The sequence below is a fragment of the Schistocerca cancellata genome, chromosome 5 (genome assembly GCF_023864275.1).
Source record: "Schistocerca cancellata isolate TAMUIC-IGC-003103 chromosome 5, iqSchCanc2.1, whole genome shotgun sequence".
In the NCBI taxonomy this organism is placed as follows: Eukaryota; Metazoa; Arthropoda; class Insecta; order Orthoptera; family Acrididae; genus Schistocerca; species Schistocerca cancellata.
This window is the reverse complement of record NC_064630.1, coordinates 840,616,737-840,638,736: the sequence shown is the minus strand read 5'-3', so window position 1 is coordinate 840,638,736 and position 22,000 is coordinate 840,616,737. Positions and strand designations below refer to the sequence as shown.

Below are 22,000 nucleotides of genomic sequence, written 5' to 3'. Positions count from 1 at the left end.
GCGGGGAGGCGCGCCCGGCGTCCCAGCAGAGTGACGGCCGAATTGGCGGGCGCACCGCCGCGTGTGTGAGACGCACTGCTGCTCGTTGCACCCCCTGTCATTCGCTGGGCGCGTGCAGCCTTCGACACTAGCGGAGGACGCATCTTGTCCCTGGTGTACAGCGGAGGGCCTGTGCGGGGTGTGGCAGTGTCGTGCTGGAGGGCCCACTGGTAGCGATGTGGGCTTCCTCGCCTCGCCACGCCTCGCCTCGCCTCGCCTCACACCAGGTGTCTGCGTAGTTTGCAGTGCATTCGCACCATTCCTATCCCTGTCCCTGTCCCCGTCCCGACTTGTCCCGACTTTGCTCGACTGCCGCTCGCTGTCGCTCGGGTCGTGGTCCATATGACAGCGCAAGCACGACAAACGTCTGCGGGACGAGACGAGACGAGACGAGACGAGACGAGACGACTAAGGAATAAATTCGTGGTTACAAATCAAATTTGGAACTCAACACACCTACACAACAATAGGCGGTGACGTATTTCAGAAATCACCTGCCCATTCGTACTGTTTTGTCGTTTTCAAAGTCTTCTTGGCAAACTTGGTTAGCACATTCTCCCTCAAACTGAGTTAATTACTGCATTTTCGTTCCATTACAGTAGTTTAAAAGGCTTAAGGAAGCATCTTTGTCACAACAGAAAGGTAGTTTGAAAATTGGGCTGGCGACATAACAAAAGAAAAACAGGAAGGGAGCCAGCAGCACCCGGGTTTTCCAGGCGGTCACCCATCCAAGTACTAGCCGGGCCCGATGTTGCTTAACTTCGGTGATCGGACGAGAACCGGTGTATTCATCATGGTATGGCCGTTGGCGCTCATCTAATGTAGGAGCACGGCAGAATTCGCGTTCGGCTTTTCTCCCAACACACAAAATGTTAGTTTTCGGCCGCATTTGACGAAAGCGCTTCCTTCCGCAACCGCCAGTTCCTCGAGGACGGCGCGGGGAGGCGCGCCCGGCGTCCCAGCAGAGTGACGGCCGAATTGGCGGGCGCACCGCCGCGTGTGTGAGACGCACTGCTGCTCGTTGCACCCCCTGTCATTCGCTGGGCGCGTGCAGCCTTCGACACTAGCGGAAGGCGCATCTTGTCCCTGGTGTTCAGCCAAGGGCCTGTGCGGGGTGTGGCAGTGTCGTGCTGGAGGGCCCAATGGTAGCGATGTGGGCTTCCTCGCCTCGCCTCGCCTCGCCTCGCCTCGCCTCACACCAGGTGTCTGCTTAGTTTGCAGTGCATTCGCACCATTCCTATCCCTGTCCCTGTCCCCCACCCGACTTGTCCCGACTTTGCACGACTGCCGCTCGCTGCCGCTCGGGTCGTGGTCCATATGACAGCGCAAGCACGACAAACGTCTGCGGGACGAGACGAGACGAGACGACTAAGGAATAAATTCGTGGTTACAAATCAAATTTGGAACTCTACACTCCTACACAACAATAGGCGGTGACGTATTTCAGAAATCACCTTCCGATTCGTACTGTTTTGTCGTTTTCAAAGTCTTCTTGGCAAACTTGGTTAGCACATTCTCCCTCAAACTGAGTTAATTACTGCATTTTCGTACCATTACAGTAGTTTAAAAGGCTTAAGGAAGCATCTTTGTCACAACAGAAAGGTACTTTGAAAATTGGGCTGGCGACATAACAAAAAAAAAAACAGGAAGGGAGCCAACAGCACCCGGGTTTCCCAGGTGGTCACCCATCCAAGTACTAGCCGGGCCCGATGATGCTTAACTTCGGTGATCGGACGAGAACCGGTGTATTCATCATGGTATGGCCGTTGGCGCTCATCTAATGTAGGAGCACGGCAGAATTCGCGTTCGGCTTTTCTCCCAACACACAAAATGTTAGTTTTCGGCCGCATTTGACGAAAGCGCTTCCTTCCGCAACCGCCAGTTCCTCGAGGACGGCGCGGGGAGGCGCGCCCGGCGTCCCAGCAGAGTGACGGCCGAATTGGCGGGCGCACCGCCGCGTGTGTGAGACGCACTGCTGCTCGTTGCACCCCCTGTCATTCGCTGGGCGCGTGCAGCCTTCGACACTAGCGGAGGACGCATCTTGTCCCTGGTGTACAGCGGAGGGCCTGTGCGGGGTGTGGCAGTGTCGTGCTGGAGGGCCCACTGGTAGCGATGTGGGCTTCCTCGCCTCGCCACGCCTCGCCTCGCCTCGCCTCACACCAGGTGTCTGCGTAGTTTGCAGTGCATTCGCACCATTCCTATCCCTGTCCCTGTCCCCGTCCCGACTTGTCCCGACTTTGCTCGACTGCCGCTCGCTGCCGCTCGGGTCGTGGTCCATATGACAGCGCAAGCACGACAAACGTCTGCGGGACGAGACGAGACGAGACGAGACGACTAAGGAATAAGTTCGTTTTTACAAATCAAATTTGGAACTCAACACACCTACACAACAATAGGCGGTGACGTATTTCAGAAATCACCTGCCGATTCGTAGTGTTTTGTCGTTTTCAAAGTCTTCTTGGCAAACTTGGTTAGCACATTCTCCCTCAAACTGAGTTAATTACTGCATTTTCGTTCCATTACAGTAGTTTAAAAGGCTTAAGGAAGCATCTTCGTCACAACAGAAAGGTAGTTTGAAAATTGGGCTGGCGACATAACAAAAAAAAAAACAGTAAGGGAGCCAACAGCACCCGGGTTTCCCAGGCGGTCACCCATCCAAGTACTAGCCGGGCCCGATGATGCTTAACTTCGGTGATCGGACGAGAACCGGTGTATTCATCATGGTATGGCCGTTGGCGCTCATCTAATGTAGGAGCACGGCAGAATTCGCGTTCGGCTTTTCTCCCAACACACAAAATGTTAGTCTTCGGCCGCATTTGACGAAAGCGCTTCCTTCCGCAACCGCCAGTTCCTCGAGGACGGCGCGGGGAGGCGCGCCCGGCGTCCCAGCAGAGTGACGGCCGAATTGGCGGGCGCACCGCCGCGTGTGTGAGACGCACTGCTGCTCGTTGCACCCCCTGTCATTCGCTGGGCGCGTGCAGCCTTCGACACTAGCGGAGGACGCATCTTGTCCCTGGTGTTCAGCGGAGGGCCTGTGCGGGGTGTGGCAGTGTCGTGCTGGAGGGCCCACTGGTAGCGATGTGGGTTTCCTCGCCTCGCCTCGCCTCGCCTCGCCTCGCCTCACACCAGGTGTCTGCGTAAGTTTGCAGTGCATTCGCACCATTCCTATCCCTGTCCCTGTCCCCGTCCCGACTTGTCCCGACTTTGCTCGACTGCCGCTCGCTGCCGCTCGGGTCGTGGTCCATATGACAGCGCAAGCACGACAAACGTCTGCGGGACGAGACGAGACGAGACGAGACGACTAAGGAATAAGTTCGTTTTTACAAATCAAATTTGGAACTCAACACACCTACACAACAATAGGCGGTGACGTATTTCAGAAATCACCTGCCGATTCGTAGTGTTTTGTCGTTTTCAAAGTCTTCTTGGCAAACTTGGTTAGCACATTCTCCCTCAAACTGAGTTAATTACTGCATTTTCGTTCCATTACAGTAGTTTAAAAGGCTTAAGGAAGCATCTTCGTCACAACAGAAAGGTAGTTTGAAAATTGGGCTGGCGACATAACAAAAAAAAAAACAGTAAGGGAGCCAACAGCACCCGGGTTTCCCAGGCGGTCACCCATCCAAGTACTAGCCGGGCCCGATGATGCTTAACTTCGGTGATCGGACGAGAACCGGTGTATTCATCATGGTATGGCCGTTGGCGCTCATCTAATGTAGGAGCACGGCAGAATTCGCGTTCGGCTTTTCTCCCAACACACAAAATGTTAGTTTTCGGCCGCATTTGACGAAAGCGCTTCCTTCCGCAACCGCCAGTTCCTCGAGGACGGCGCGGGGAGGCGCGCCCGGCGTCCCAGCAGAGTGACGGCCGAATTGGCGGGCGCACCGCCGCGTGTGTGAGACGCACTGCTGCTCGTTGCACCCCCTGTCATTCGCTGGGCGCGTGCAGCCTTCGACACTAGCGGAGGACGCATCTTGTCCCTGGTGTTCAGCGGAGGGCCTGTGCGGGGTGTGGCAGTGTCGTGCTGGAGGGCCCACTGGTAGCGATGTGGGTTTCCTCGCCTCGCCTCGCCTCGCCTCGCCTCGCCTCACACCAGGTGTCTGCGTAAGTTTGCAGTGCATTCGCACCATTCCTATCCCTGTCCCTGTCCCCGTCCCGACTTGTCCCGACTTTGCTCGACTGCCGCTCGCTGCCGCTCGGGTCGTGGTCCATATGACAGCGCAAGCACGACAAACGTCTGCGGGACGAGACGAGACGAGACGAGACGAGACGAGACGACTAAGGAATAAATTCGTGGTTACAAATCAAATTTGGAACTCAACACACCTACACAACAATAGGCGGTGACGTATTTCAGAAATCACCTGCCCATTCGTACTGTTTTGTCGTTTTCAAAGTCTTCTTGGCAAACTTGGTTAGCACATTCTCCCTCAAACTGAGTTAATTACTGCATTTTCGTTCCATTACAGTAGTTTAAAAGGCTTAAGGAAGCATCTTTGTCACAACAGAAAGGTAGTTTGAAAATTGGGCTGGCGACATAACAAAAAAAAACAGTAAGGGAGCCAACAGCACCCGGGTTTCCCAGGCGGTCACCCATCCAAGTACTAGCCGGGCCCGATGATGTTTAACTTCGGTGATCGGACGAGAACCGGTGTATTCATCATGGTATGGCCGTTGGCGCTCATCTAATGTAGGAGCACGGCAGAATTCGCGTTCGGCTTTTCTCCCAACACACAAAATGTTAGTTTTCGGCCGCATTTGACGAAAGCGCTTCCTTCCGCAACCGCCAGTTCCTCGAGGACGGCGCGGGGAGGCGCGCCCGGCGTCCCAGCAGAGTGACGGCCGAATTGGCGGGCGCACCGCCGCGTGTGTGAGACGCACTGCTGCTCGTTGCACCCCCTGTCATTCGCTGGGCGCGTGCAGCCTTCGACACTAGCGGAAGGCGCATCTTGTCCCTGGTGTTCAGCCAAGGGCCTGTGCGGGGTGTGGCAGTGTCGTGCTGGAGGGCCCACTGGTAGCGATGTGGGCTTCCTCGCCTCGCCACGCCTCGCCTCGCCTCGCCTCACACCAGGTGTCTGCGTAGTTTGCAGTGCATTCGCACCATTCCTATCCCTGTCCCTGTCCCCGTCCCGACTTGTCCCGACTTTGCTCGACTGCCGCTCGCTGCCGCTCGGGTCGTAGTCCATATGACAGCGCAAGCACGACAAACGTCTGCGGGACGAGACGAGACGAGACGAGACGACTAAGGAATAAATTCGTGGTTACAAATCAAATTTGGAACTCAACACACCTACACAACAATAGGCGGTGACGTATTTCAGAAATCACCTGCCCATTCGTACTGTTTTGTCGTTTTCAAAGTCTTCTTGGCAAACTTGGTTAGCACATTCTCCCTCAAACTGAGTTAATTACTGCATTTTCGTTCCATTACAGTAGTTTAAAAGGCTTAAGGAAGCATCTTTGTCACAACAGAAAGGTAGTTTGAGAATTGGGCTGGCGACATAAAAAAAAAAAAACAGTAAGGGAGCCAACAGCACCCGGGTTTCCCAGGCGGTCACCCATCCAAGTACTAGTCGGGCCCGATGATGCTTAACTTCGGTGATCGGACGAGAACCGGTGTATTCATCATGGTATGGCCGTTGGCGCTCATCTGATGTAGGAGCACGGCAGAATTCGCGTTCGGCTTTTCTCCCAACACACAAAATGTTAGTTTTCGGCCGCATTTGACGAAAGCGCTTCCTTCCGCAACCGCCAGTTCCTCGAGGACGGCGCGGGGAGGCGCGCCCGGCGTCCCAGCAGAGTGACGGCCGAATTGGCGGGCGCACCGCCGCGTGTGTGAGACGCACTGCTGCTCGTTGCACCCCCTGTCATTCGCTGGGCGCGTGCAGCCTTCGACACTAGCGGAGGACGCATCTTGTCCCTGGTGTTCAGCGGAGGGCCTGTGCGGGGTGTGGCAGTGTCGTGCTGGGGGGCCCACTGGTAGCGATGTGGGCTTCCTCGCCTCGCCACGCCTCGCCTCGCCTCGCCTCACACCAGGTGTCTGCGTAGTTTGCAGTGCATTCGCACCATTCCTATCCCTGTCCCTGTCCCCGTCCCGACTTGTCCCGACTTTGCTCGACTGCCGCTCGCTGCCGCTCGGGTCGTGGTCCATATGACAGCGCAAGCACGACAAACGTCTGCGGGACGAGACGAGACGAGACGAGACGAGACGAGACGACTAAGGAATAAATTCGTGGTTACAAATCAAATTTGGAACTCAACACACCTACACAACAATAGGCGGTGACGTATTTCAGAAATCACCTGCCCATTCGTACTGTTTTGTCGTTTTCAAAGTCTTCTTGGCAAACTTGGTTAGCACATTCTCCCTCAAACTGAGTTAATTACTGCATTTTCGTTCCATTACAGTAGTTTAAAAGGCTTAAGGAAGCATCTTTGTCACAACAGAAAGGTAGTTTGAAAATTGGGCTGGCGACATAACAAAAGAAAAACAGGAAGGGAGCCAGCAGCACCCGGGTTTTCCAGGCGGTCACCCATCCAAGTACTAGCCGGGCCCGATGTTGCTTAACTTCGGTGATCGGACGAGAACCGGTGTATTCATCATGGTATGGCCGTTGGCGCTCATCTAATGTAGGAGCACGGCAGAATTCGCGTTCGGCTTTTCTCCCAACACACAAAATGTTAGTTTTCGGCCGCATTTGACGAAAGCGCTTCCTTCCGCAACCGCCAGTTCCTCGAGGACGGCGCGGGGAGGCGCGCCCGGCGTCCCAGCAGAGTGACGGCCGAATTGGCGGGCGCACCGCCGCGTGTGTGAGACGCACTGCTGCTCGTTGCACCCCCTGTCATTCGCTGGGCGCGTGCAGCCTTCGACACTAGCGGAAGGCGCATCTTGTCCCTGGTGTTCAGCCAAGGGCCTGTGCGGGGTGTGGCAGTGTCGTGCTGGAGGGCCCAATGGTAGCGATGTGGGCTTCCTCGCCTCGCCTCGCCTCGCCTCGCCTCGCCTCACACCAGGTGTCTGCTTAGTTTGCAGTGCATTCGCACCATTCCTATCCCTGTCCCTGTCCCCGACCCGACTTGTCCCGACTTTGCACGACTGCCGCTCGCTGCCGCTCGGGTCGTGGTCCATATGACAGCGCAAGCACGACAAACGTCTGCGGGACGAGACGAGACGAGACGACTAAGGAATAAATTCGTGGTTACAAATCAAATTTGGTACTCTACACTCCTACACAACAATAGGCGGTGACGTATTTCAGAAATCACCTTCCGATTCGTACTGTTTTGTCGTTTTCAAAGTCTTCTTGGCAAACTTGGTTAGCACATTCTCCCTCAAACTGAGTTAATTACTGCATTTTCGTACCATTACAGTAGTTTAAAAGGCTTAAGGAAGCATCTTTGTCACAACAGAAAGGTACTTTGAAAATTGGGCTGGCGACATAACAAAAAAAAAAAACAGGAAGGGAGCCAACAGCACCCGGGTTTCCCAGGTGGTCACCCATCCAAGTACTAGCCGGGCCCGATGATGCTTAACTTCGGTGATCGGACGAGAACCGGTGTATTCATCATGGTATGGCCGTTGGCGCTCATCTAATGTAGGAGCACGGCAGAATTCGCGTTCGGCTTTTCTCCCAACACACAAAATGTTAGTTTTCGGCCGCATTTGACGAAAGCGCTTCCTTCCGCAACCGCCAGTTCCTCGAGGACGGCGCGGGGAGGCGCGCCCGGCGTCCCAGCAGAGTGACGGCCGAATTGGCGGGCGCACCGCCGCGTGTGTGAGACGCACTGCTGCTCGTTGCACCCCCTGTCATTCGCTGGGCGCGTGCAGCCTTCGACACTAGCGGAGGACGCATCTTGTCCCTGGTGTACAGCGGAGGGCCTGTGCGGGGTGTGGCAGTGTCGTGCTGGAGGGCCCACTGGTAGCGATGTGGGCTTCCTCGCCTCGCCACGCCTCGCCTCGCCTCGCCTCACACCAGGTGTCTGCGTAGTTTGCAGTGCATTCGCACCATTCCTATCCCTGTCCCTGTCCCCGTCCCGACTTGTCCCGACTTTGCTCGACTGCCGCTCGCTGCCGCTCGGGTCGTGGTCCATATGACAGCGCAAGCACGACAAACGTCTGCGGGACGAGACGAGACGAGACGAGACGAGACGAGACGACTAAGGAATAAATTCGTGGTTACAAATCAAATTTGGAACTCAACACACCTACACAACAATAGGCGGTGACGTATTTCAGAAATCACCTGCCCATTCGTACTGTTTTGTCGTTTTCAAAGTCTTCTTGGCAAACTTGGTTAGCACATTCTCCCTCAAACTGAGTTAATTACTGCATTTTCGTTCCATTACAGTAGTTTAAAAGGCTTAAGGAAGCATCTTTGTCACAACAGAAAGGTAGTTTGAAAATTGGGCTGGCGACATAACAAAAGAAAAACAGGAAGGGAGCCAGCAGCACCCGGGTTTTCCAGGCGGTTACCCATCCAAGTACTAGCCGGGCCCGATGTTGCTTAACTTCGGTGATCGGACGAGAACCGGTGTATTCATCATGGTATGGCCGTTGGCGCTCATCTAATGTAGGAGCACGGCAGAATTCGCGTTCGGCTTTTCTCCCAACACACAAAATGTTAGTTTTCGGCCGCATTTGACGAAAGCGCTTCCTTCCGCAACCGCCAGTTCCTCGAGGACGGCGCGGGGAGGCGCGCCCGGCGTCCCAGCAGAGTGACGGCCGAATTGGCGGGCGCACCGCCGCGTGTGTGAGACGCACTGCTGCTCGTTGCACCCCCTGTCATTCGCTGGGCGCGTGCAGCCTTCGACACTAGCGGAAGGCGCATCTTGTCCCTGGTGTTCAGCCAAGGGCCTGTGCGGGGTGTGGCAGTGTCGTGCTGGAGGGCCCAATGGTAGCGATGTGGGCTTCCTCGCCTCGCCTCGCCTCGCCTCGCCTCGCCTCACACCAGGTGTCTGCTTAGTTTGCAGTGCATTCGCACCATTCCTATCCCTGTCCCTGTCCCCGACCCGACTTGTCCCGACTTTGCACGACTGCCGCTCGCTGCCGCTCGGGTCGTGGTCCATATGACAGCGCAAGCACGACAAACGTCTGCGGGACGAGACGAGACGAGACGACTAAGGAATAAATTCGTGGTTACAAATCAAATTTGGAACTCTACACTCCTACACAACAATAGGCGGTGACGTATTTCAGAAATCACCTTCCGATTCGTACTGTTTTGTCGTTTTCAAAGTCTTCTTGGCAAACTTGGTTAGCACATTCTCCCTCAAACTGAGTTAATTACTGCATTTTCGTACCATTACAGTAGTTTAAAAGGCTTAAGGAAGCATCTTTGTCACAACAGAAAGGTACTTTGAAAATTGGGCTGGCGACATAACAAAAAAAAAAACAGGAAGGGAGCCAACAGCACCCGGGTTTCCCAGGTGGTCACCCATCCGAGTACTAGCCGGGCCCGATGATGCTTAACTTCGGTGATCGGACGAGAACCGGTGTATTCATCATGGTATGGCCGTTGGCGCTCATCTAATGTAGGAGCACGGCAGAATTCGCGTTCGGCTTTTCTCCCAACACACAAAATGTTAGTTTTCGGCCGCATTTGACGAAAGCGCTTCCTTCCGCAACCGCCAGTTCCTCGAGGACGGCGCGGGGAGGCGCGCCCGGCGTCCCAGCAGAGTGACGGCCGAATTGGCGGGCGCACCGCCGCGTGTGTGAGACGCACTGCTGCTCGTTGCACCCCCTGTCATTCGCTGGGCGCGTGCAGCCTTCGACACTAGCGGAGGACGCATCTTGTCCCTGGTGTACAGCGGAGGGCCTGTGCGGGGTGTGGCAGTGTCGTGCTGGAGGGCCCACTGGTAGCGATGTGGGCTTCCTCGCCTCGCCACGCCTCGCCTCGCCTCGCCTCACACCAGGTGTCTGCGTAGTTTGCAGTGCATTCGCACCATTCCTATCCCTGTCCCTGTCCCCGTCCCGACTTGTCCCGACTTTGCTCGACTGCCGCTCGCTGCCGCTCGGGTCGTGGTCCATATGACAGCGCAAGCACGACAAACGTCTGCGGGACGAGACGAGACGAGACGAGACGACTAAGGTATAAGTTCGTTTTTACAAATCAAATTTGGAGCTCAACACACCTACACAACAATAGGCGGTGACGTATTTCAGAAATCACCTGCCGATTCGTAGTGTTTTGTCGTTTTCAAAGTCTTCTTGGCAAACTTGGTTAGCACATTCTCCCTCAAACTGAGTTAATTACTGCATTTTCGTTCCATTACAGTAGTTTAAAAGGCTTAAGGAAGCATCTTCGTCACAACAGAAAGGTAGTTTGAAAATTGGGCTGGCGACATAACAAAAAAAAAAACAGTAAGGGAGCCAACAGCACCCGGGTTTCCCAGGCGGTCACCCATCCAAGTACTAGCCGGGCCCGATGATGCTTAACTTCGGTGATCGGACGAGAACCGGTGTATTCATCATGGTATGGCCGTTGGCGCTCATCTAATGTAGGAGCACGGCAGAATTCGCGTTCGGCTTTTCTCCCAACACACAAAATGTTAGTTTTCGGCCGCATTTGACGAAAGCGCTTCCTTCCGCAACCGCCAGTTCCTCGAGGACGGCGCGGGGAGGCGCGCCCGGCGTCCCAGCAGAGTGACGGCCGAATTGGCGGGCGCACCGCCGCGTGTGTGAGACGCACTGCTGCTCGTTGCACCCCCTGTCATTCGCTGGGCGCGTGCAGCCTTCGACACTAGCGGAGGACGCATCTTGTCCCTGGTGTTCAGCGGAGGGCCTGTGCGGGGTGTGGCAGTGTCGTGCTGGAGGGCCCACTGGTAGCGATGTGGGTTTCCTCGCCTCGCCTCGCCTCGCCTCGCCTCGCCTCACACCAGGTGTCTGCGTAAGTTTGCAGTGCATTCGCACCATTCCTATCCCTGTCCCTGTCCCCGTCCCGACTTGTCCCGACTTTGCTCGACTGCCGCTCGCTGCCGCTCGGGTCGTGGTCCATATGACAGCGCAAGCACGACAAACGTCTGCGGGACGAGACGAGACGAGACGAGACGAGACGAGACGACTAAGGAATAAATTCGTGGTTACAAATCAAATTTGGAACTCAACACACCTACACAACAATAGGCGGTGACGTATTTCAGAAATCACCTGCCCATTCGTACTGTTTTGTCGTTTTCAAAGTCTTCTTGGCAAACTTGGTTAGCACATTCTCCCTCAAACTGAGTTAATTAGTGCATTTTCGTTCCATTACAGTAGTTTAAAAGGCTTAAGGAAGCATCTTTGTCACAACAGAAAGGTAGTTTGAAAATTGGGCTGGCGACATAACAAAAAAAAACAGTAAGGGAGCCAACAGCACCCGGGTTTCCCAGGCGGTCACCCATCCAAGTACTAGCCGGGCCCGATGATGTTTAACTTCGGTGATCGGACGAGAACCGGTGTATTCATCATGGTATGGCCGTTGGCGCTCATCTAATGTAGGAGCACGGCAGAATTCGCGTTCGGCTTTTCTCCCAACACACAAAATGTTAGTTTTCGGCCGCATTTGACGAAAGCGCTTCCTTCCGCAACCGCCAGTTCCTCGAGGACGGCGCGGGGAGGCGCGCCCGGCGTCCCAGCAGAGTGACGGCCGAATTGGCGGGCGCACCGCCGCGTGTGTGAGACGCACTGCTGCTCGTTGCACCCCCTGTCATTCGCTGGGCGCGTGCAGCCTTCGACACTAGCGGAAGGCGCATCTTGTCCCTGGTGTTCAGCCAAGGGCCTGTGCGGGGTGTGGCAGTGTCGTGCTGGAGGGCCCAATGGTAGCGATGTGGGCTTCCTCGCCTCGCCTCGCCTCGCCTCGCCTCGCCACACACCAGGTGTCTGCGTAGTTTGCAGTGCATTCGCACCATTCCTATCCCTGTCCCTGTCCCCGTCCCAATTTGTCCCGACTTTGCACGACTGCCGCTCGCTGCCGCTCGGGTCGTGGTCCATATGACAGCGCAAGCACGACAAACGTCTGCGGGACGAGACGAGACGAGACGACTAAGGAATAAATTCGTGGTTACAAATCAAATTTGGAACTCTACACTCCTACACAACAATAGGCGGTGACGTATTTCAGAAATCACCTTCCGATTCGTACTGTTTTGTCGTTTTCAAAGTCTTCTTGGCAAACTTGGTTAGCACATTCTCCCTCAAACTGAGTTAATTACTGCATTTTCGTACCATTACAGTAGTTTAAAAGGCTTAAGGAAGCATCTTTGTCACAACAGAAAGGTACTTTGAAAATTGGGCTGGCGACATAACAAAAAAAAAAACAGGAAGGGAGCCAACAGCACCCGGGTTTCCCAGGTGGTCACCCATCCAAGTACTAGTCGGGCCCGATGATGCTTAACTTCGGTGATCGGACGAGAACCGGTGTATTCATCATGGTATGGCCGTTGGCGCTCATCTAATGTAGGAGCACGGCAGAATTCGCGTTCGGCTTTTCTCCCAACACACAAAATGTTAGTTTTCGGCCGCATTTGACGAAAGCGCTTCCTTCCGCAACCGCCAGTTCCTCGAGGACGGCGCGGGGAGGCGCGCCCGGCGTCCCAGCAGAGTGACGGCCGAATTGGCGGGCGCACCGCCGCGTGTGTGAGACGCACTGCTGCTCGTTGCACCCCCTGTCATTCGCTGGGCGCGTGCAGCCTTCGACACTAGCGGAGGACGCATCTTGTCCCTGGTGTTCAGCGGAGGGCCTGTGCGGGGTGTGGCAGTGTCGTGCTGGAGGGCCCACTGGTAGCGATGTGGGCTTCCTCGCCTCGCCACGCCTCGCCTCGCCTCGCCTCACACCAGGTGTCTGCGTAGTTTGCAGTGCATTCGCACCATTCCTATCCCTGTCCCTGTCCCCGTCCCGACTTGTCCCGACTTTGCTCGACTGCCGCTCGCTGCCGCTCGGGTCGTGGTCCATATGACAGCGCAAGCACGACAAACGTCTGCGGGACGAGACGAGACGAGACGAGACGACTAAGGAATAAGTTCGTTTTTACAAATCAAATTTGGAACTCAACACACCTACACAACAATAGGCGGTGACGTATTTCAGAAATCACCTGCCGATTCGTAGTGTTTTGTCGTTTTCAAAGTCTTCTTGGCAAACTTGGTTAGCACATTCTCCCTCAAACTGAGTTAATTACTGCATTTTCGTTCCATTACAGTAGTTTAAAAGGCTTAAGGAAGCATCTTCGTCACAACAGAAAGGTAGTTTGAAAATTGGGCTGGCGACATAACAAAAAAAAAAACAGTAAGAGAGCCAACAGCACCCGGGTTTCCCAGGCGGTCACCCATCCAAGTACTAGCCGGGCCCGATGATGCTTAACTTCGGTGATCGGACGAGAACCGGTGTATTCATCATGGTATGGCCGTTGGCGCTCATCTAATGTAGGAGCACGGCAGAATTCGCGTTCGGCTTTTCTCCCAACACACAAAATGTTAGTTTTCGGCCGCATTTGACGAAAGCGCTTCCTTCCGCAACCGCCAGTTCCTCGAGGACGGCGCGGGGAGGCGCGCCCGGCGTCCCAGCAGAGTGACGGCCGAATTGGCGGGCGCACCGCCGCGTGTGTGAGACGCACTGCTGCTCGTTGCACCCCCTGTCATTCGCTGGGCGCGTGCAGCCTTCGACACTAGCGGAGGACGCATCTTGTCCCTGGTGTTCAGCGGAGGGCCTGTGCGGGGTGTGGCAGTGTCGTGCTGGAGGGCCCACTGGTAGCGATGTGGGTTTCCTCGCCTCGCCTCGCCTCGCCTCGCCTCGCCTCACACCAGGTGTCTGCGTAAGTTTGCAGTGCATTCGCACCATTCCTATCCCTGTCCCTGTCCCCGTCCCGACTTGTCCCGACTTTGCTCGACTGCCGCTCGCTGCCGCTCGGGTCGTAGTCCATATGACAGCGCAAGCACGACAAACGTCTGCGGGACGAGACGAGACGAGACGAGACGACTAAGGAATAAATTCGTGGTTACAAATCAAATTTGGAACTCAACACACCTACACAACAATAGGCGGTGACGTATTTCAGAAATCACCTGCCCATTCGTACTGTTTTGTCGTTTTCAAAGTCTTCTTGGCAAACTTGGTTATCACATTCTCCCTCAAACTGAGTTAATTACTGCATTTTCGTTCCATTACAGTAGTTTAAAAGGCTTAAGGAAGCATCTTTGTCACAACAGAAAGGTAGTTTGAAAATTGGGCTGGCGACATAAAAAAAAAAAAAACAGTAAGGGAGCCAACAGCACCCGGGTTTCCCAGGCGGTCACCCATCCAAGTACTAGCCGGGCCCGATGATGCTTAACTTCGGTGATCGGACGAGAACCGGTGTATTCATCATGGTATGGCCGTTGGCGCTCATCTAATGTAGGAGCACGGCAGAATTCGCGTTCGGCTTTTCTCCCAACACACAAAATGTTAGTTTTCGGCCGCATTTGACGAAAGCGCTTCCTTCCGCAACCGCCAGTTCCTCGAGGACGGCGCGGGGAGGCGCGCCCGGCGTCCCAGCAGAGTGACGGCCGAATTGGCGGGCGCACCGCCGCGTGTGTGAGACGCACTGCTGCTCGTTGCACCCCCTGTCATTCGCTGGGCGCGTGCAGCCTTCGACACTAGCGGAGGACGCATCTTGTCCCTGGTGTTCAGCGGAGGGCCTGTGCGGGGTGTGGCAGTGTCGTGCTGGGGGGCCCACTGGTAGCGATGTGGGCTTCCTCGCCTCGCCACGCCTCGCCTCGCCTCGCCTCACACCAGGTGTCTGCGTAGTTTGCAGTGCATTCGCACCATTCCTATCCCTGTCCCTGTCCCCGTCCCGACTTGTCCCGACTTTGCTCGACTGCCGCTCGCTGCCGCTCGGGTCGTGGTCCATATGACAGCGCAAGCACGACAAACGTCTGCGGGACGAGACGAGACGAGACGAGACGAGACGAGACGACTAAGGAATAAATTCGTGGTTACAAATCAAATTTGGAACTCAACACACCTACACAACAATAGGCGGTGACGTATTTCAGAAATCACCTGCCCATTCGTACTGTTTTGTCGTTTTCAAAGTCTTCTTGGCAAACTTGGTTAGCACATTCTCCCTCAAACTGAGTTAATTACTGCATTTTCGTTCCATTACAGTAGTTTAAAAGGCTTAAGGAAGCATCTTTGTCACAACAGAAAGGTAGTTTGAAAATTGGGCTGGCGACATAACAAAAAAAACAGTAAGGGAGCCAACAGCACCCGGGTTTCCCAGGCGGTCACCCATCCAAGTACTAGCCGGGCCCGATGATGTTTAACTTCGGTGATCGGACGAGAACCGGTGTATTCATCATGGTATGGCCGTTGGCGCTCATCTAATGTAGGAGCACGGCAGAATTCGCGTTCGGCTTTTCTCCCAACACACAAAATGTTAGTTTTCGGCCGCATTTGACGAAAGCGCTTCCTTCCGCAACCGCCAGTTCCTCGAGGACGGCGCGGGGAGGCGCGCCCGGCGTCCCAGCAGAGTGACGGCCGAATTGGCGGGCGCACCGCCGCGTGTGTGAGACGCACTGCAGCTCGTTACACCCCCTGTCATTCGCTGGGCGCGTGCAGCCTTCGACACTAGCGGAGGACGCATCTTGTCCCTGGTGTTCAGCGGAGGGCCTGTGCGGGGTGTGGCAGTGTCGTGCTGGAGGGCCCACTGGTAGCGATGTGGGTTTCCTCGCCTCGCCTCGCCTCGCCTCGCCTCGCCTCGCCTCACACCAGGTGTCTGCGTAAGTTTGCAGTGCATTCGCACCATTCCTATCCCTGTCCCTGTCCCCGTCCCGACTTGTCCCGACTTTGCTCGACTGCCGCTCGCTGCCGCTCGGGTCGTAGTCCATATGACAGCGCAAGCACGACAAACGTCTGCGGGACGAGACGAGACGAGACGAGACGACTAAGGAATAAATTCGTGGTTACAAATCAAATTTGGAACTCAACACACCTACACAACAATAGGCGGTGACGTATTTCAGAAATCACCTGCCCATTCGTACTGTTTTGTCGTTTTCAAAGTCTTCTTGGCAAACTTGGTTATCACATTCTCCCTCAAACTGAGTTAATTACTGCATTTTCGTTCCATTACAGTAGTTTAAAAGGCTTAAGGAAGCATCTTTGTCACAACAGAAAGGTAGTTTGAAAATTGGGCTGGCGACATAAAAAAAAAAAAAAACAGTAAGGGAGCCAACAGCACCCGGGTTTCCCAGGCGGTCACCCATCCAAGTACTGGCCGGGCCCGATGATGCTTAACTTCGGTGATCGGACGAGAACCGGTGTATTCATCATGGTATGGCCGTTGGCGCTCATCTAATGTAGGAGCACGGCAGAATTCGCGTTCGGCTTTTCTCCCAACACACAAAATGTTAGTTTTCGGCCGCATTTGACGAAAGCGCTTCCTTCCGCAACCGCCAGTTCCTCGAGGACGGCGCGGGGAGGCGCGCCCGGCGTCCCAGCAGAGTGACGGCCGAATTGGCGGGCGCACCGCCGCGTGTGTGAGACGCACTGCTGCTCGTTGCACCCCCTGTCATTCGCTGGGCGCGTGCAGCCTTCGACACTAGCGGAGGACGCATCTTGTCCCTGGTGTTCAGCGGAGGGCCTGTGCGGGGTGTGGCAGTGTCGTGCTGGAGGGCCCACTGGTAGCGATGTGGGTTTCCTCGCCTCGCCTCGCCTCGCCTCGCCTCGCCTCACACCAGGTGTCTGCGTAATTTTGCAGTGCATTCGCACCATTCCTATCCCTGTCCCTGTCCCCGTCCCGACTTGTCCCGACTTTGCTCGACTGCCGCTCGCTGCCGCTCGGGTCGTAGTCCATATGACAGCGCAAGCACGACAAACGTCTGCGGGACGAGACGAGACGAGACGAGACGACTAAGGAATAAATTCGTGGTTACAAATCAAATTTGGAACTCAACACACCTACACAACAATAGGCGGTGACGTATTTCAGAAATCACCTGCCCATTCGTACTGTTTTGTCGTTTGCAAAGTCTTCTTTTCAAACTTGGTTAGCACATTCTCCCTCAAACTGAGTTAATTACTGCATTTTCGTTCCATTACAGTAGTTTAAAAGGCTTAAGGAAGCATCTTTGTCACAACAGAAAGGTAGTTTGAAAATTGGGCTGGCGACATAACAAAAAAAAGAAAAAACAGGAAGGGAGCCAACAGCACCCGGGTTTCGCAGGCGGTCACCCATCCAAGTACTAGCCGGGCCCGATGATGCTTAACTTCGGTGATCGGACGAGAACCGGTGTATTCATCATGGTATGGCCGTTGGCGCTCATCTAATGTAGGAGCACGGCAGAATTCGCGTTCGGCTTTTCTCCCAACACACAAAATGTTAGTTTTCGGCCGCATTTGACGAAAGCGCTTCCTTCCGCAACCGCCAGTTCCTCGAGGACGGCGCGGGGAGGCGCGCCCGGCGTCCCAGCAGAGTGACGGCCGAATTGGCGGGCGCACCGCCGCGTGTGTGAGACGCACTGCTGCTCGTTGCACCCCCTGTCATTCGCTGGGCGCGTGCAGCCTTCGACACTAGCAGAGGACGCATCTTGTCCCTGGTGTTCAGCGGAGGGCCTGTGCGGGGTGTGGCAGTGTCGTGCTGGAGGGCCCACTGGTAGCGATGTGCGTTTCCTCGCCTCGCCTCGCCTCGCCTCACCTCGCCTCACACCAGGTGTCTGCGTAAGTTTGCAGTGCATTCGCACCATTCCTATCCCTGTCCCTGTCCCCGTCCCGACTTGTCCCGACTTTGCTCGACTGCCGCTCGCTGCCGCTCGGGTCGTAGTCCATATGACAGCGCAAGCACGACAAACGTCTGCGGGACGAGACGAGACGAGACGAGACGACTAAGGAATAAATTCGTGGTTACAAATCAAATTTGGAACTCAACACACCTACACAACAATAGGCGGTGACGTATTTCAGAAATCACCTGCCCATTCGTACTGTTTTGTCGTTTTCAAAGTCTTCTTGGCAAACTTGGTTATCACATTCTCCCTCAAACTGAGTTAATTACTGCATTTTCGTTCCATTACAGTAGTTTAAAAGGCTTAAGGAAGCATCTTTGTCACAACAGAAAGGTAGTTTGAAAATTGGGCTGGCGACATAAAAAAAAAAAAAAACAGTAAGGGAGCCAACAGCACCCGGGTTTCCCAGGCGGTCACCCATCCAAGTACTGGCCGGGCCCGATGATGCTTAACTTCGGTGATCGGACGAGAACCGGTGTATTCATCATGGTATGGCCGTTGGCGCTCATCTAATGTAGGAGCACGGCAGAATTCGCGTTCGGCTTTTCTCCCAACACACAAAATGTTAGTTTTCGGCCGCATTTGACGAAAGCGCTTCCTTCCGCAACCGCCAGTTCCTCGAGGACGGCGCGGGGAGGCGCGCCCGGCGTCCCAGCAGAGTGACGGCCGAATTGGCGGGCGCACCGCCGCGTGTGTGAGACGCACTGCTGCTCGTTGCACCCCCTGTCATTCGCTGGGCGCGTGCAGCCTTCGACACTAGCGGAGGACGCATCTTGTCCCTGGTGTTCAGCGGAGGGCCTGTGCGGGGTGTGGCAGTGTCGTGCTGGAGGGCCCACTGGTAGCGATGTGGGTTTCCTCGCCTCGCCTCGCCTCGCCTCGCCTCGCCTCACACCAGGTGTCTGCGTAATTTTGCAGTGCATTCGCACCATTCCTATCCCTGTCCCTGTCCCCGTCCCGACTTGTCCCGACTTTGCTCGACTGCCGCTCGCTGCCGCTCGGGTCGTAGTCCATATGACAGCGCAAGCACGACAAACGTCTGCGGGACGAGACGAGACGAGACGAGACGACTAAGGAATAAATTCGTGGTTACAAATCAAATTTGGAACTCAACACACCTACACAACAATAGGCGGTGACGTATTTCAGAAATCACCTGCCCATTCGTACTGTTTTGTCGTTTGCAAAGTCTTCTTTTCAAACTTGGTTAGCACATTCTCCCTCAAACTGAGTTAATTACTGCATTTTCGTTCCATTACAGTAGTTTAAAAGGCTTAAGGAAGCATCTTTGTCACAACAGAAAGGTAGTTTGAAAATTGGGCTGGCGACATAACAAAAAAAAGAAAAAACAGGAAGGGAGCCAACAGCACCCGGGTTTCGCAGGCGGTCACCCATCCAAGTACTAGCCGGGCCCGATGATGCTTAACTTCGGTGATCGGACGAGAACCGGTGTATTCATCATGGTATGGCCGTTGGCGCTCATCTAATGTAGGAGCACGGCAGAATTCGCGTTCGGCTTTTCTCCCAACACACAAAATGTTAGTTTTCGGCCGCATTTGACGAAAGCGCTTCCTTCCGCAACCGCCAGTTCCTCGAGGACGGCGCGGGGAGGCGCGCCCGGCGTCCCAGCAGAGTGACGGCCGAATTGGCGGGCGCACCGCCGCGTGTGTGAGACGCACTGCTGCTCGTTGCACCCCCTGTCATTCGCTGGGCGCGTGCAGCCTTCGACACTAGCGGAGGACGCATCTTGTCCCTGGTGTTCAGCGGAGGGCCTGTGCGGGGTGTGGCAGTGTCGTGCTGGAGGGCCCACTGGTAGCGATGTGCGTTTCCTCGCCTCGCCTCGCCTCGCCTCGCCTCGCCTCACACCAGGTGTCTGCGTAAGTTTGCAGTGCATTCGCACCATTCCTATCCCTGTCCCTGTCCCCGTCCCGACTTGTCCCGACTTTGCTCGACTGCCGCTCGCTGCCGCTCGGGTCGTAGTCCATATGACAGCGCAAGCACGACAAACGTCTGCGGGACGAGACGAGACGAGACGAGACGACTAAGGAATAAATTCGTGGTTACAAATCAAATTTGGAACTCAACACACCTACACAACAATAGGCGGTGACGTATTTCAGAAATCACCTGCCCATTCGTACTGTTTTGTCGTTTTCAAAGTCTTCTTGGCAAACTTGGTTAGCACATTCTCCCTCAAACTGAGTTAATTACTGCATTTTCGTTCCATTACAGTAGTTTAAAAGGCTTAAGGAAGCATCTTTGTCACAACAGAAAGGTAGTTTGAAAATTGGGCTGGCGACATAAAAAAAAAAAAAACAGTAAGGGAGCCAACAGCACCCGGGTTTCCCAGGCGGTCACCCATCCAAGTACTAGCCGGGCCCGATGATGCTTAACTTCGGTGATCGGACGAGAACCGGTGTATTCATCATGGTATGGCCGTTGGCGCTCATCTAATGTAGGAGCACGGCAGAATTCGCGTTCGGCTTTTCTCCCAACACACAAAATGTTAGTTTTCGGCCGCATTTGACGAAAGCGCTTCCTTCCGCAACCGCCAGTTCCTCGAGGACGGCGCGGGGAGGCGCGCCCGGCGTCCCAGCAGAGTGACGGCCGAATTGGCGGGCGCACCGCCGCGTGTGTGAGACGCACTGCTGCTCGTTGCACCCCCTGTCATTCGCTGGGCGCGTGCAGCCTTCGACACTAGCGGAGGACGCATCTTGTCCCTGGTGTTCAGCGGAGGGCCTGTGCGGGGTGTGGCAGTGTCGTGCTGGGGGGCCCACTGGTAGCGATGTGGGCTTCCTCGCCTCGCCACGCCTCGCCTCGCCTCGCCTCACACCAGGTGTCTGCGTAGTTTGCAGTGCATTCGCACCATTCCTATCCCTGTCCCTGTCCCCGTCCCGACTTGTCCCGACTTTGCTCGACTGCCGCTCGCTGCCGCTCGGGTCGTGGTCCATATGACAGCGCAAGCACGACAAACGTCTGCGGGACGAGACGAGACGAGACGAGACGACTAAGGAATAAATTCGTGGTTACAAATCAAATTTGGAACTCAACACACCTACACAACAATAGGCGGTGACGTATTTCAGAAATCACCTGCCCATTCGTACTGTTTTGTCGTTTGCAAAGTCTTCTTTTCAAACTTGGTTAGCACATTCTCCCTCAAACTGAGTTAATTACTGCATTTTCGTTCCATTACAGTAGTTTAAAAGGCTTAAGGAAGCATCTTTGTCACAACAGAAAGGTAGTTTGAAAATTGGGCTGGCGACATAACAAAAAAAAGAAAAAACAGGAAGGGAGCCAACAGCACCCGGGTTTCCCAGGCGGTCACCCATCCAAGTACTAGCCGGGCCCGATGATGCTTAACTTCGGTGATCGGACGAGAACCGGTGTATTCATCATGGTATGGCCGTTGGCGCTCATCTAATGTAGGAGCACGGCAGAATTCGCGTTCGGCTTTTCTCCCAACACACAAAATGTTAGTTTTCGGCCGCATTTGACGAAAGCGCTTCCTTCCGCAACCGCCAGTTCCTCGAGGACGGCGCGGGGAGGCGCGCCCGGCGTCCCAGCAGAGTGACGGCCGAATTGGCGGGCGCACCGCCGCGTGTGTGAGACGCACTGCTGCTCGTTGCACCCCCTGTCATTCGCTGGGCGCGTGCAGCCTTCGACACTAGCGGAGGACGCATCTTGTACCTGGTGTTCAGCGGAGGGCCTGTGCGGGGTGTGGCAGTGTCGTGCTGGAGGGCCCACTGGTAGCGATGTGCGTTTCCTCGCCTCGCCTCGCCTCGCCTCGCCTCGCCTCACACCAGGTGTCTGCGTAAGTTTGCAGTGCATTCGCACCATTCCTATCCCTGTCCCTGTCCCCGTCCCGACTTGTCCCGACTTTGCTCGACTGCCGCTCGCTGCCGCTCGGGTCGTAGTCCATATGACAGCGCAAGCACGACAAACGTCTGCGGGACGAGACGAGACGAGACGAGACGACTAAGGAATAAATTCGTGGTTACAAATCAAATTTGGAACTCTACACACCTACACAACAATAGGCGGTGACGTATTTCAGAAATCACCTGCCCATTCGTACTGTTTTGTCGTTTTCAAAGTCTTCTTGGCAAACTTGGTTATCACATTCTCCCTCAAACTGAGTTAATTACTGCATTTTCGTTCCATTACAGTAGTTTAAAAGGCTTAAGGAAGCATCTTTGTCACAACAGAAAGGTAGTTTGAAAATTGGGC

General features: G+C 55.0%; 22 non-coding genes across 22 annotated transcripts; all 22 read right to left on the bottom strand.

Moving 5' to 3' along the window:
* Positions 1-730: 730 nt before the first annotated feature.
* Positions 731-849, bottom strand: LOC126189678 (5S ribosomal RNA). The gene has a single exon (XR_007538176.1). It is a non-coding gene; the product is annotated as a 5S ribosomal RNA (ribosomal RNA).
* An 842-nt stretch (positions 850-1,691) lies between these two features.
* Positions 1,692-1,810, bottom strand: LOC126189344 (5S ribosomal RNA). Its single transcript, XR_007537934.1, has one exon. It is a non-coding gene; the product is annotated as a 5S ribosomal RNA (ribosomal RNA).
* Positions 1,811-2,657: 847 nt separating this feature from the next.
* On the bottom strand, positions 2,658-2,776 carry LOC126189304 (5S ribosomal RNA). The gene has a single exon (XR_007537930.1). It is a non-coding gene; the product is annotated as a 5S ribosomal RNA (ribosomal RNA).
* Positions 2,777-3,624: 848 nt separating this feature from the next.
* LOC126189293 (5S ribosomal RNA) lies at positions 3,625-3,743 on the bottom strand. The gene has a single exon (XR_007537929.1). It is a non-coding gene; the product is annotated as a 5S ribosomal RNA (ribosomal RNA).
* Positions 3,744-4,599: 856 nt separating this feature from the next.
* On the bottom strand, positions 4,600-4,718 carry LOC126189506 (5S ribosomal RNA). The gene has a single exon (XR_007538010.1). It is a non-coding gene; the product is annotated as a 5S ribosomal RNA (ribosomal RNA).
* An 846-nt stretch (positions 4,719-5,564) lies between these two features.
* LOC126189446 (5S ribosomal RNA) lies at positions 5,565-5,683 on the bottom strand. The gene has a single exon (XR_007537952.1). It is a non-coding gene; the product is annotated as a 5S ribosomal RNA (ribosomal RNA).
* Positions 5,684-6,539: 856 nt separating this feature from the next.
* On the bottom strand, positions 6,540-6,658 carry LOC126189677 (5S ribosomal RNA). The gene has a single exon (XR_007538175.1). It is a non-coding gene; the product is annotated as a 5S ribosomal RNA (ribosomal RNA).
* An 843-nt stretch (positions 6,659-7,501) lies between these two features.
* LOC126189228 (5S ribosomal RNA) lies at positions 7,502-7,620 on the bottom strand. Its single transcript, XR_007537923.1, has one exon. It is a non-coding gene; the product is annotated as a 5S ribosomal RNA (ribosomal RNA).
* An 856-nt stretch (positions 7,621-8,476) lies between these two features.
* On the bottom strand, positions 8,477-8,595 carry LOC126189713 (5S ribosomal RNA). The gene has a single exon (XR_007538210.1). It is a non-coding gene; the product is annotated as a 5S ribosomal RNA (ribosomal RNA).
* An 842-nt stretch (positions 8,596-9,437) lies between these two features.
* On the bottom strand, positions 9,438-9,556 carry LOC126189445 (5S ribosomal RNA). The gene has a single exon (XR_007537951.1). It is a non-coding gene; the product is annotated as a 5S ribosomal RNA (ribosomal RNA).
* An 847-nt stretch (positions 9,557-10,403) lies between these two features.
* On the bottom strand, positions 10,404-10,522 carry LOC126189282 (5S ribosomal RNA). Its single transcript, XR_007537928.1, has one exon. It is a non-coding gene; the product is annotated as a 5S ribosomal RNA (ribosomal RNA).
* An 856-nt stretch (positions 10,523-11,378) lies between these two features.
* On the bottom strand, positions 11,379-11,497 carry LOC126189505 (5S ribosomal RNA). The gene has a single exon (XR_007538009.1). It is a non-coding gene; the product is annotated as a 5S ribosomal RNA (ribosomal RNA).
* An 842-nt stretch (positions 11,498-12,339) lies between these two features.
* LOC126189444 (5S ribosomal RNA) lies at positions 12,340-12,458 on the bottom strand. The gene has a single exon (XR_007537950.1). It is a non-coding gene; the product is annotated as a 5S ribosomal RNA (ribosomal RNA).
* Positions 12,459-13,305: 847 nt separating this feature from the next.
* LOC126189270 (5S ribosomal RNA) lies at positions 13,306-13,424 on the bottom strand. The gene has a single exon (XR_007537927.1). It is a non-coding gene; the product is annotated as a 5S ribosomal RNA (ribosomal RNA).
* An 848-nt stretch (positions 13,425-14,272) lies between these two features.
* Positions 14,273-14,391, bottom strand: LOC126189258 (5S ribosomal RNA). The gene has a single exon (XR_007537926.1). It is a non-coding gene; the product is annotated as a 5S ribosomal RNA (ribosomal RNA).
* An 854-nt stretch (positions 14,392-15,245) lies between these two features.
* On the bottom strand, positions 15,246-15,364 carry LOC126189504 (5S ribosomal RNA). The gene has a single exon (XR_007538008.1). It is a non-coding gene; the product is annotated as a 5S ribosomal RNA (ribosomal RNA).
* Positions 15,365-16,218: 854 nt separating this feature from the next.
* Positions 16,219-16,337, bottom strand: LOC126189524 (5S ribosomal RNA). Its single transcript, XR_007538027.1, has one exon. It is a non-coding gene; the product is annotated as a 5S ribosomal RNA (ribosomal RNA).
* Positions 16,338-17,189: 852 nt separating this feature from the next.
* Positions 17,190-17,308, bottom strand: LOC126189530 (5S ribosomal RNA). Its single transcript, XR_007538033.1, has one exon. It is a non-coding gene; the product is annotated as a 5S ribosomal RNA (ribosomal RNA).
* An 849-nt stretch (positions 17,309-18,157) lies between these two features.
* On the bottom strand, positions 18,158-18,276 carry LOC126189523 (5S ribosomal RNA). Its single transcript, XR_007538026.1, has one exon. It is a non-coding gene; the product is annotated as a 5S ribosomal RNA (ribosomal RNA).
* Positions 18,277-19,128: 852 nt separating this feature from the next.
* On the bottom strand, positions 19,129-19,247 carry LOC126189529 (5S ribosomal RNA). Its single transcript, XR_007538032.1, has one exon. It is a non-coding gene; the product is annotated as a 5S ribosomal RNA (ribosomal RNA).
* Positions 19,248-20,095: 848 nt separating this feature from the next.
* LOC126189247 (5S ribosomal RNA) lies at positions 20,096-20,214 on the bottom strand. The gene has a single exon (XR_007537925.1). It is a non-coding gene; the product is annotated as a 5S ribosomal RNA (ribosomal RNA).
* An 851-nt stretch (positions 20,215-21,065) lies between these two features.
* On the bottom strand, positions 21,066-21,184 carry LOC126189235 (5S ribosomal RNA). Its single transcript, XR_007537924.1, has one exon. It is a non-coding gene; the product is annotated as a 5S ribosomal RNA (ribosomal RNA).
* Positions 21,185-22,000: the final 816 nt, after the last annotated feature.